Source organism: Saccopteryx leptura, chromosome 2 (genome assembly GCF_036850995.1).
Source record: "Saccopteryx leptura isolate mSacLep1 chromosome 2, mSacLep1_pri_phased_curated, whole genome shotgun sequence".
Classification (NCBI taxonomy): domain Eukaryota; kingdom Metazoa; phylum Chordata; class Mammalia; order Chiroptera; family Emballonuridae; genus Saccopteryx; species Saccopteryx leptura.
Genome location: NC_089504.1, coordinates 321,397,599 through 321,411,161, shown reverse-complemented (window position 1 = coordinate 321,411,161; position 13,563 = coordinate 321,397,599). Strand labels below are relative to the sequence as shown.

General features: G+C 40.8%; 1 protein-coding gene and 1 pseudogene across 1 annotated transcript in view; one reads left to right on the top strand and one right to left on the bottom strand.

Annotated features, from left to right (window-relative positions):
* Window positions 1-13,563, top strand: part of TLK2 (tousled like kinase 2) — a 131,118-nt gene that overhangs the window by 32,639 nt on the left and 84,916 nt on the right.
* LOC136394021 (cytosolic 5'-nucleotidase 3A-like) lies at window positions 10,004-13,430 on the bottom strand (annotated as a pseudogene).

The window sequence follows — 13,563 nt, the reverse complement described above, 5'->3', positions numbered from 1 at the left end:
GCCCCTCTGGGACATCGCTCTGTCGCGACCAGAGCCACTCTAGCGCCTGGGGCAGAGGCCAAGGAGCCATCCCCAGCGCCCGGGCCATCTAGGCTCCAATGGAGCCTCGCTGCGGGAGGGGAAGAGAGAGACAGAGAGGAAGGAGAGGGGGAGGGGTGGAGAAGCAGATGGGCGCTTCTCCTGTGTGCCCTGGCCGGGAATTGAACCCGGGACCTCTGCATGCCAGGCCGACGCTCTACCACTGAGCCAACCGGCCAGGGGCAATATTGGGAATTTATAAAGAGAAAAAACTGGAAATGGATGCTGTTAGTTATATGATATTAACATGAAAGTCTTAGTGAAGTAGATAATTTCACTCAAAGGTAGTAGGAATTAATATTTTCCAAAAGATAAAAAGTCAGGCCCTGGCCGGTTGGCTCAGCGGTAGAGCATCGGCCTGGCGTGTGGGGGACCCGGGTTCGATTCCCGGCCAGGGCACATAGGAGAAGCGCCCATTTGCTTCTCCACCCCCCCTTCCTCTCTGTCTCTCTCTTCCCCTCCCGCAGCCAAGGCTCCCTTGGAGCAAAGATGGCCTGGGCGCTGGGGATGGCTCCTTGGCCTCTGCCCCAGGCGCTAGAATGGCTCTGGTCGCGGCAGAGCGATGCCCCGGAGGGGCAGAGCATCACCCCCTGGTGGGCAGAGCATCTCCCCTGGTGGGCGTGCCGGGTGGATCCCGGTTGGGCGCATGCGGGAGTCTGTCTGACTGTCTCTCCCCGTTTCCAGCTTCAGAAAAATACAAAAAAAAAAAAAAAAAAAAAATCAGAATAGACTCATATAACCAAGGAAAAATCTAGGCTATTATAAAACTATTATTTTCTCCTTTTTCTCTTATAGATTCAAAAGAAGTTGCAAAAAATGTGCAGGGAGGTTCCGTGCACCTCCCCTCCCCCAATGTGAGCATCTTGCATAGTTATAGTACAATCTTAAAATCAGGAAATTGACATTCATAAAATCTACAGAAATTCAGATTTCATGTTATACATGCATTATTTGTGTGTGTGTGTACGTACTTCTATGCACTTTTATCACATCTGTAGCTTTGTGTGTGTATGTGTGTGTGTGTGTGTGTACCTTCTTGTAACCACCACCACAATCAGATGTAGAACTGCTTCATTATCACAAGGTTCTCTCTTATTCCTCCTTTGTAGCTTTCTCCCTTGAAACCCTAGCTCCTGACAAACACTAATTTGTTTTCTCTATATATAAATTCATTATTTCAAGAGTGTGTGTGATATGTGCGTGTATGTATGTGTGCCTTTGTGTTCATGTATAGAATACAGCCTTTTGATATTGTTTTTTTTCACTTGGCATTATTTCCTTGGAGTCCATCCAAGTTGTTACTGTATATTTAGACAGCCTATTCTTTTTTATTGTTGAGTAGTATTCCACACTATGGATATACTACTGTTTGTTGAACCATTCACCCATTGAAGGACATTTAGTTTGCTTCCAGGTTTTTGCTATTATGAATAAAACTGCTATGAACATTTGGGTACAGGTTTTTGTGTGTACATTATTTCTCTGAAACATGTTTAGTAGTATAATTGCTGGTTCATATGTTAAGTGTTAAGTGCATTTTTAGTTTTAAAAGAAACTGCCAAACAATTTTCCAAATGAGTTGTACCATTTTACAATCTCATGGCAAAGTATGAACGAGTCAGTTTTTCTACATATTTGCCAGCATTTAGTTACTGTCTCTCTCTCTTTTGGGGGCAGGGGGAAGGAAGGAAGGGACAGACAGGGATAGACAGACAGGAGGGGAGAGGGATGAGAAGCATCAACTCGTAGTTGCAGCTCTTTAGTTGTTCACTGATTGCTTTCTCATACATGCCTTAACTGGGGGTTCCAGATAAGCCAGTGACCCCTTGCTCAAGCCAGCAACCTTTGAGCTCAAGCCAGCGACTATGGGGTCATGTCTGTTATCCCACGCTCAAGCTGGTGACCCTTCGCTCAAGCTGGATGAGCCTGTGCTTAAGCTGGTGACCTCAGGGTTTTGAAACTGGGTCCTCAGCGTCCCAGGCCGACGCTCTATCCATTGCACCACAGCCTGGTCAGGCATCACTTTTTTATTTAAGCATTCAGATAGGTATGTAATGAAATCTTATTGTAGTTTATATTTTTATTTTCCTCATGGCTGGCTAATGGTGTTGAATATATTTTCTCATGTTTATGAGCCATCTTTATATTCTCTCCAGTGAAATGTCTGTTCATGTCTTTTGCCATTTTCTAACTTGATTAAACAACAGTTGAATTTTGAGTTCTTTGTATAGTCTTAACATCATGTCCTTTGTTAAATATGTGGTTTGTAGCTATTTCTTCCAGTCTGTAATTTGCCTCTTCTATTTACAGGGTCTTTTGCTGAGTAAAAGTTTTTATTTTGATGAGGTTTTATGTATTATTTTTTTAATGGATCAAGCTTTTGGTGTCAAACACCTCTTCATCTAGTCCTGGGTTGTGAAATTTTTCTCCCCTTTTTCTTTTCTCCTAAGAGTTTTATGTTTTAATTTTAAGTTCTTGATCCTGTTTGAATTAATTTTTTTAAATAAGGCATGAGGTTTAAGTTGAGGTAATATATTTTACTATGGATATCAAATTGCTGTAGTACCATATGTTGGAAAGACTATCAAATTGCTTTTGCACTTTTGTCAAAAATCAGTGGGGCAAATTTGTGAGTCTGTTTTCATTAGTTCTGAGAAGTAAATGGGCTAATATAGAATGCCCAGCCCATAGAAGTGCTATTAAAGTGTTGGCCATTATTATTATAATAGCAAATAAAGGAATAAATAATAACTTTTTAAAGTATTTGCATGGGCACTGGCCTGTTGGCTCAGTAGATGGAACATCACCCTGGTGTACAGATACCCCAGGTTCAATCCCTGGTCAGGGCACACATGAGGAATGACCATCTACTTCTCTCCCCCTCCCTTGCATCCCCCCTTCCCCTGTTGCAGCCAGTGGCTCGCAGCCTCAAGCACTAAGAATAGCTCAGTCCTCAAGCATAAGCCCCAGACAGGTACGTGTGGGGTTGCCGGGTGGATCCCAGTGGGGCATATGCAAGAGTCTATTTCCCCTCCTAACGCTTAAAAAATTTGCATAAACCTTTTAATTAAAAAAATAATAGTTATTTTTAAAGTTTTTTTGTGTGTTTGTGAAGGAGGGATAGAGAGAGACAGACAGGAAAGAGATGAGAAGCATCAACTCATAGTTGTGGCACTTCAGTTTTTTCATTGATTGCTTTCTCTCGTACATACCTTTAAAATTTATTTATTTATTTATTTCAGAGACAGAGCAAGAGTCAGAGAGAGGGATAGACAGGGACGGAAAGAGATGAGAAGCATCAATCATCAGTTTTTCATTGCAACACCTTAGTTGTTCATTGATTGCTTTCTCATATGTGCCTTGACCGTGGGCCTTCAGTAGACGGAGTAACCCCTTGCTCGAGCCAGCGACCTTGGGTCCAAGCAGGTAAGCTTTTTGCTCACACCAGATGAGCCCACTTGAGCTCAAGCTGGCGACCTCGGGGTCTCGAACCTGGGTCCTACCGCATCCCAGTCCGACACTCTACCACTGCGCCACCACCTGGTCAGGCATCTCGTACATACCTTGACTGGGGGGCTCAAGCTGATCCAGTGACCTTGGGCTTCGAGTCAGTAACCTTTAGGCTCAACCCAGTGACCATCGGATCATGTCTAGGATGCCATGCTCAAGCTGGATGAGCCCGTGCTCAAGCTGGTGGCCTTGGGGTTTTGAACCTGGGTCCTCGGTGTCCCAGGTCGACGTTCTATCCACTGTGCTACTGCCTGGTCAGGCTATTTTGAAAGTTTTAATTGTGGTAAAATACACATAACATAAAACTTAACCGTTGTAACCATTTTTCAGTGTACAGTTCAGTAGTGTTAAGTTGATTTTCATTGTTTTGCAACAAATCTTCGGAACTTTTTTCATCTTCCAAAACTGAACCTCTATACTCATTAAACAACTCCTCATTTCTCCCTTCCTCCAGGCCCTGGCAACCACCATTGTGCTCTTTGTTTCTGTGAATTTGACTATTCTAGCTACCATGTCATGTAGGAGGAATCATAACAGTATTTGCCTTTTTGTCACTCTTATTTCACTTAGCACAGTGTCTTCAAGGTTTATCCATTTTTTAGCCAGAATTACCTTTGTATACCACATTTTGTTTATCCATATATATGTCAGTAGACACTTGGGTTGCTTCCACCCTTTGGCTATTATGAATAATGATACTTTGAATGTGGGTTTGCAGATATCTCTTTGAGACTCTGTTTTCAATTATTTTGGATATAGTATACCCAGAAGTGGAGTTGCTGTATCATAATGGTCATTCTATTTTTAATTTTTTGAGGAACTGCCATATATTTTCCATAGTGTCTGCTCCATTTTATATTACAACCAGCAGTGACAAGGGTTCCAATTTTTCCACATCCTTGTCACAATTTATTATTTTCTGTTTCTTTTTATTGTAGCCATCCTAAGGAGTGTGAGGTGAAATGGTATCTCGTGGTGATTTTGATTTGCATTTTCCTAATGATTAGTGGTGTTATATCTTTTCATTTTCTTGTTGGCTATGAGAGTAGACATTTGGGAAAATGTCTATTCGTATGGGAAAATGTCCTTTGCCCATTTTTTAAATTGGGATGTTTGTTTGTTTTTCTTGATTGTAAGAATTCTTTATATATTCTAGATATTAATCCCTTTTCCTAAGATACATAATTTGCAAATATTTTCTTTCAGTGGGTTACCTTTTTCACTTTCTTTTTTTTTTTTTTTTTGTATTTCTCTGAAGCTGGAAACGGGGAGAGATAGTCAGACAGACGCCCTCATGCGCCCGACCGGGATCCACCCGGCATGCCCACCAGGGGCAATGCTCTGACCACCAGGGGGCGATGCTCTGCCCTTCCGGGGCGTCGCTCTGCTGCGACCAGAGCCACTCTAGCGCCTGGGGCAGAGGCCAAGGAGCCATCCCCAGTGCCCGGGCCATCTTTGCTCCAATGGAGCCTTGGCTGCGGGAGGGGAAGAGAGAGACAGAGAGGAAGGAGGGGGGGAGGGGTGGAGAAGCAGATGGGCGCTTCTCCTGTGTGCCCTGGCTGGGAATCGAACCTGGGACTTCTGCACGCCAGGCCGACGCTCTACCGCTGAGCCAACCGGCCAGGGCCAATATATCTTAATAAAACTGGGGGTTGGAGGAGATTAGCAAAGAAAAAATACCTTTTTTTTAAGTGAGAAGAGGGGAGATAGTGAGATAGACTTCTGCATGCACCCTGGCAACCCCTGTCTGGGGCCAATGCTTGAATCAACTGAGCTATTTTTAGTGCCTGAGGCTGGTGCTTAGACCACCTGAGCTATCCTCAGCGCCCAGGCCAACATTCAAACCAAACAAGCCACTGGATACAGGAAGAGAGGAGCAAGAGAAGGGGGAGAGGGAGGAGGAGAGAAACAGATGATTGCTTCTCTTGTGTGCCCTGACCAGGAATCGAATCTGGGATGTCTATAATCTGGACCAATGCTCTAGCCACTGGGTCAGCCAGCCAGGGCTGAAAAAAATTTTAAAGAAAAAAATCATTCAACTATATTTGTGAGTGTTTACAGTTCTGGGCTCTTGATTCTATTCTATTTGTCTATTTGTCTATCTTTATGCCAGTGCTATACTGTTTTGATTACTGTAGCTTTGTATTGTAATACATACATTTTGAAATCAGAAAGTGAGAGACCTCCAACTTTGTTTTTTCACAAGATTGATTTGGCCACTTGAAGTCTTAATAGAATTATCTGTCTTTTTTGTTGTTGTTGTTTTTTTAAGATTTTTATTTATTGATTTTACAGGCAGAGGAGAGAGGGCGGTGAGGGGGAGAGAGAAGTATCAACTCATAGTTGCTTCACTCTAGTTGTTCATTGATTACTTGTTGTATGTGCCTTGATCAGACAAGCCCAGGGTTTTGAACCAGCAACCTCAGTGTTCTAGGTCAACACTTTATCCACTGTGCCACCCTAGGTCAGGCATTAATAGAATTTTCAGTGGTAAAGCACTAGCAGAATTTCCTTGAAAAAGAATAAAGCAGTGTTATGATGATTATATTATTTTATTTAATGCAGTAAAATGTGAAACAAATAAGAGATACAAATTGTGGAAAGGAAAATATAAACTTATTATTTATAAGTGCTTTTTTTTTACAGGGACAGAGAGAGAGTCAGAAAGAGGGATAGATAGGGACAGACAGACAGGAATGGAGAGAGATGAGAAGCATCAATCATCAGTTTTTCGTTGCGACACCTTAGGCTTAGTTGTTCATTGATTGCTTTCTCATATGTTCTTGACCACGGGCCTTCAGCAGGCCGAGTAACCCCTTCCTCGAGCCAGCGACCTTGGATCCAAGCTGGTGAGCTTTTTGCTCAAACCAGATGAGCCTGCACTCGGGGTCTTGAACCTGTGTCCTTCCACATCCCAGTCCGACGCCCTATCCACTGCGCCACTGCCTGGTCAGGCTTATAAGTGCTTTGACTTTCTATCCAGACAACTAAATCAAAAGGGAGAAACTGAGAAGTGATTAGAAAGAATAACAATTCAGTAAAGTGACTGGCTAACATGAAAGCTATATAATTTCTGAATGTGAGCAGTATCAGTACAATGGGGAAAATTGAATCTCAGTCAGGTAGCTTTGACTATATGAAGATGTTACAATGACGAATGGAAGTTAAACCTGGGTGGCCCATAAGCTTTTATACCTTTAGGTTTAATTTACCCCTAGAGATAATACATAGTTGAAGCCAAAGGCCAGAACAGGAATTGTATAAAGCTGGGAAGGGGCAAGCTTGTCTATGAACTAGGAATAGTAAAACTGTCCACCAGTCCAGGACATAGGACAGAAATGATCCACTTAACTTTGAATTGTGGCTGTCAAAAGCCACCTGAAAAAATGAAAACTTCAACCTTCTGTGGAAATTCTGGGTAGGAAAACTAATGCGTTAATGTGTTTGAAACTGATTAATGTTACTGGCAGAGGCAAGCATTAACACCCTCCTTAACGCCTGAAATATGGAGCAGTCTCCCAAAGCTAAATGTGAACTCATGCAAACTTACAAAGCACCTAGTAAAAAAGATGCAACAAATGGGAGATATTATGATTGAGGAATTGATAATAATAGAACAGTTTCTTTTTTTTTTAATATATAAATTTTTATTAATGTTAATGGGGTGACATCAATAAATCAGGGTACATATATTCAAAGAAAACATGTCCAGATTATCTTGTCATTCACTTATGTTGCATACCCATCACCCAAAGTCAGATTGTCCTCCGTCACCTTTTATCTAGTTTTCTTTGTGCCCCTCTCCCTCTCCTCCTTCCCTCCCGCGCCCCCCCTCCCCCCCACCCCCTTAACCACCACACTCTTGTCCATGTCTCTTAGTCTCGTTTTTATGTCCCACCAATGTATGGAATCATGTAGTTCTTGTTTTTTTCTGATTTACTAATTTCACTCCGTATAATGTTATCAAGATCCCACCATTTTGTTGTAAATGATCCGATGTCATCATTTCTTATGGCTGAGTAGTATTCCATAGTGTATATGTGCCACATCTTCTTTATCCAGTCTTCTATTGAAGGGCTTTTTGGTTGTTTCCATGTTTTGGCCACTGTGAACAATGCTGCAATGAACATGGGGCTACATGTGTCTTTACGTATCAATGTTTCTGAGTTTTGGGGGTATATACCCAGTAGAGGGATTGCTGGGTCATAAGGTAGTTCTACTAGAACAGTTTCTAAAAGGAGTTGATTATTTAGTACAATGATTTTCAACCTTTTTCATCTCATGGCACACATAAACTAATCACTAAAATTCTGCAGCACACTAAATATATTTTTTGCTGACCTACTCCCCCCTCCCAAAAGGTATAGTTTTGATTCATTCATACCAGACAGTTATTGCTGTGTTGGCTGTTGTCATTTTTTTAAATTTGGCAATCTAAGGGAAAAAGAGTTAAGTGCCCCTGACTAAATAATCAGGTATGGCATGTTTGAAAAAGTCTTGCAGCACACCAGTTGAAAATCACCAATCCTCATATAAATTACATATTCAGTTTCTTCCTTTGTCCCAATAATATCCTTTATAGGTGTTTTGTTTTGCTTTGTTTTGGTATCCAGGATCAGACAAGGATCATACATTGAATTTAGTCATGCCTTTTTATCTTCCTTTACTTTAGCTGGTCTTTTTTCTGCCTTTTTTGTTTTTTTTAATTATAGTGATATTTTTGAAAAATAACATTTAGTTTGTGTAAAAATCTTTGGTTAGCTTTTTTTTAAATTATTTTTTTAAATTTATTCATTTTAGAGAAGAGAGACAGAGAGAGAGAAGGGGGCAGGAGCAGGAAGCATCAACTCCCATATGTGCCTTGACCAGGCAAGCCCAGGGTTTCGAACCGGCGACCTCAGCATTTCCAGGTCCACGCTTGATCCACTGCGCCACCACAGGTCAGGCAGGTTAGCTTCTTTACTAGACAGGAAGCTGGTTTAGAACAGGGAGTATATGTCATTTATCCTTGATAATTAAATTTAATCTAGTGATTCTATAATAATTTGGGATGCTGTGCTTCAGAAAAAGTCAGGTCTTTTGGTTAGACACGTAGCCAAGGAACCACAAAGATCTTGGTGCCTCTTGCATTGATTGATATTTCAAACACTACAATCAATGTACATCACTGTTATGTATACTTTATAGTTTATTTAATTATTAGTAATTGCTAATAAAAATAGTTTTTTTAGTTCTGTATTTATGACTTGTCATTTACTTTTGAAAGCGAGGGGTATTTGTGGGTAAAGGGGACTGGTAAAATATATCATATGGTTTTATTACTATTGAAGGGGGAAATACTTTATAATGGTTACAGTAAAGATAATTTACAAAAATTATTTAAACATTTTTTTAAAACTTTATTGGTTGATTTTAGAGAGTCATAGAAAGGACGAGAGAGACAGAGAAGCATTCAAGTTGTTTTATTTAGTTGTGCATTTATTAGTTGCTTCCCATATGTGCCCTGACCCAGGGATCTGAACTAGCAACCTTGGTGTTTCAGGATGACTCTCTAACCAACTGAGCTAACTGGCCAGGGCCTCAAATAAAGTATTTTTAAAATTTGGGCATAGAAATATTTAGTTTCAGTTATTGGAGAATTCTATGTAAATAAAGCTCTTCTTAAAAATTTAAAACATCATGGGACTGCCTGACCTGTGGTGGTACAGTGGATAAAGTGTCCACCTGTAATGCTGAGGTTGTCAGTTCGAAACCCCGGGCTTGCAGGGTTGAGACACATACGAGAAGCAACTACTATGAGTTGATGCTTCCTGCCTCCCCCCATTTTCCTGCTCTCTCTTTTTCTCTCTCTCTTTCCCCTCTCTCTAAAATCAATAAAATCTAAAAAAAAAATGGAATTCAGGTTTTTTTTTTCAGAATTAAAAAAGCTTTTCACTTCATGTTTATTATCAGTGCATCAATATAGAATATTTTATAATGATTAGTGACATGTGGATACCAAGTTTTTTCAAACACCAAGTGTTAGTATGTTTTGGTAAATGTCAATTTTCCCAAAACAAAATAGCAAACACAATTTCAGGAGATGGTGAATACCATCAGTATAATTCACCCAAATTACAAAAATAGCAATACTTAAGATAATGCACATATAAAAAGACTCTTCAAAAACTTCAAACTTCATGATAACATTAAACTACAAAATTTACTCTGGAAATGTAGGGAGTTATTTAAGGGTTTTTTTTTTTGTTTTTTTTTTTTTAATTTATGTTTAAAAATATGGTGAGTGGTGGTTTGAGAGAGGTGGAGAAAAAGGACCTTTTCAGTAGATGGATTCATGTCTGAAAATACTTCAAGAGCAAAGATTTATTATAAATAAAAGATTTCCAGCAAGATGAACCCACGAGCAGTTCTTGCATCAATTACACTCACAGGAGAGACATCTTCTTGAAGAATGCTTATTTTTAGAGTTGGCTACTTTCAATGATTCATCTTTTATTAGAACAGTATCGCAAGAGTCCATGTACTTTACTAAAAGCTCATCTACTCTATCATTTAGAGATAAATGTAATTTTCAGAGTGTATTCATCATTGGCTACTCCATCTGTCATTCTTAAGTCTCCTTGGAAGTGTCTCAGCAGAATTATGTTGCTATTGTCTTTTAGTTGATTGAAATACTCTGTTCTTCAAGGCATCATCATGTTTGTTAAATATATGAATTAGACCTCTTTTAAAACCTTTGAATAACCGATTATCATCCAAATCCATGAAGTTGGACAATACTTGCACATTTTTGGATAATAAACAGCAGCTTGATGTATAATCTCCTCTAGTACATCCCTGATACCGTCTGAAAATATGAACACAAAGATATTGTGGTGTTAAAGCTTATCAAAGAAATTCTTTAAAAACTTTTTAAAAAATGTTTTATTCATTTTAGAGAAAAGAGAGAGAGAGAAAAAGGGAGGAGCAGGAAGCATCAACTCCCATATGTGCCTTGACCAGGCGAGCCCAGGGTTTCAAACTAGCAACCTCAGTGTTCCAGGTCAACGCTTTGTCCACTGCACCACAGGCCTCAAAGAAATTCTTACATCCTTCCTTGAGCATAATGTCAGATTCTGCCACAATTTCTTTAAGTTTAGCTTTCGGTAAAGTCTGTTCAACAAGCAAACCATGTGATTTAGCGTACCATTCTACCATATAAGGGTACTACTTCTCTTCTACAGTAAGAATAGGATCCATTTTAATAGCATAATATTTTTCTTCCAGTTGCAGTATCTTTTTTTGGCATTCATCTGAAACCAGCTTACAGTTGTCAATGACAGTATGACATGTTTCCCTTCCTAAGAAAATCTACTCAATGTCATATCAAAGTCTGTTATTATCTGAAGTTTGACAGCGCCTCTTTTTTTTTTTTTTTGCAAGAGAGACAGAGAGGGACAGATAGGGATAGAGAGACAGGAAGGGACAGACAGACAGGAAGGGAGAGAGATGAGAAGCATCAATTCTTCGTTGCAGCACCTTAGTTGTTCATTAATTTTTCTCATATATGCCTTGACCAGGGGGCTACAGCAGAGCATGTAACCCCTTGCTCAAGCCAGCAACTGTGGGGTCATGTCTATGATCCCACACTCAAGCTGGCAAGACCATAGGCAAGCCAGTGAGGAAAGTGGTTATTTTAAATAATACACTATAGCAACTTTGGGTACTGATTTCTCATCCCATCCCTGGGGCATGTTATTGTTATTTGCTTATTTATTTGTTTAGTGAAGGACTAGGTTATTTTAGTGAGGTCTCTTCTACCACTCCATCTCCCCAGCAATTAGCCTGTGGTGGTGTTTCTCAGGGAGGCACAGTTTTAGGTATGTCTGTAACTAGTAGGGCTCTGGGTCCGAGACCAACCCAGTTAAACTGCACTAATTGCCCATATTACTCTAGTGTTTCCAACAATGCCCTGAGGCAGGGGTCCCCAAACTTTTTACACAGGGGGCCAGTTCACTGTCCCTCAGACCGTTGGAGGGCCGGACTATAAAAAAAAACTATGAACAAATCCCTAGGCACACTGCACATATCTTATTTTAAAGTAAAAAAAAACAAAACAAAACGGGAACAAATACAATATTTAAAATAAAGAACAAATAAATTTAAATCAACAAACTGACCAGTATTTCAATGGGAACTTTGCTCCTCTCACTGACCACCAATGAAAGAGGTGCCCCTTCCGGAAGTGCGGCGGGGGCCGGATAAATGGCCTCAGGGGGCCGCATGTGGCCATAGGCCGTAGTTTGGGGACCCCTGCCCTGAGGCATACATTCCGCTACAAACTAATCCAATCAAATTGGGGGTCCTTGGAAGGAAGAAGATTTTTTCCCCTTAGAATTTTATTTATTGATTTTAGAGAGAGGAGAGAGAGAGAAAAGGGGGGTGGGTGGGTAGGAAGCATCAATTGGTAGTACATAGTTGCTTCTCAAACCTGGGGTTTTGAACCATTGACCTCAGCATTCCAGGTGACGCTTTATCTATCATAGATCAGGCAAAGAGTTTTTTCTCTCTCTTTTTTAAATGTTTATTTCATTGGTTTTAGAGAGAGAAAACAAGGGAGCGAGAGAACAAAAGCAAGAGATGGAAACATTGATCTGTTTTGTATGTGACCTGACCAGGGATTGGACTAGCAATTCCTGTGCTTCAGGAGTGCTCTCATCAACTGAGCTATCAGGCCAGGCTAGGAAGAGTTTTTGAGACCAATGTTTGCTATGTGTTCTGGCCCCAAGAGAACTCCTCCCAGAAGTCTAATTCCCTGGTTTTCTCCTACAAACTAGCTGGTGTGCAGTCTAGGCTTTATCTTCATTACACACGGAGATCTCCTCCCAGTTGCCTTTTACTATAATCTCCACTGTTATTGAGAACACCCTTAGACTTAAACTCCACATTTTTGAGAATGAAGTCAGGTCCTTTGGAAGAGATTGGTATTCTGGGTTCCTGCTTTCCCCCCTAGGCCAAATATCTGAGCCAGATTCTGGTGCTGGGGGTGGGGACAGGGGTGAACTTTTCTGTGAGTGGCCCTCTGATTCTAGGAGTTGAGCCCTGGGTGCTGGTGGGGGTGGAGTGAGCACAGCAGTTTAGCTCTCCTGGTGTGGAACCGCAATCTTATCTATTGGGGCCCTGGTATTCTCAGTGTATATGCTTATGGTAGAGCCTCTGTTCTACCAGTGAGGGTTGGTCAGAAGGGGATCCCCTGCCTTTGTTGCCTGGGACTTGGCCTCAGCAACAGGAGGCTGGGGATAGGATGAGAAACCTGAATAGTTCTCCACCCAGGAAGAAGGCCCTAGGACTGAGAGCTGAGGGAAGAAGGAGTCCTGTGTTGGCCACAGCAGTCTGGAGCCTTGCTGAGATGGGAAGGGAAGGGAGGAGGAAGTGGGGAGTGGTCTTGTTTCAAATGCCACACACTTTCACCTTTCAGACTGAATTTTCATAGATTTTATTGAATAGTTGTTTCTTTATTTGCTGTTTGCCCTTAAAGACCATTTCCAGAGGCTTTGAATGGTTGTATTTTTAAAATAATTTTCACCAGTTTCACTGAGGAGTAGGGCAGCAGAGCTTCTCATGCTGTTAGGCTCTGAGAAGTCAATCTTTTGTGACTTTGTTTTTTGAGCTGGCAGTCATGCCCCCTTAAAGAATGGCTCAGAAAAGCATCTTCTTCAATATGGTCCCTGACCACCCCCTCATAAGAGTAACCCTTAACATATTCCTTAACTTTTCATCTTTCAGATATTACTTGTATGATACAAGAGGCCATGAGAATTGATTTCTCTTGCTATTTTTCTTAAAGAATGAATTTACTGCATGTACTCTAGAAGGGGAAGTCTACACACGAGTACAGAGTTTTGTAAAAGAAATGAAAATAATAGTAGCTAGAGAATTTTAACATGAGGGTACTGTAGTTGATTGAGTTCTTTATAAGTTGACTTGGAGACATTG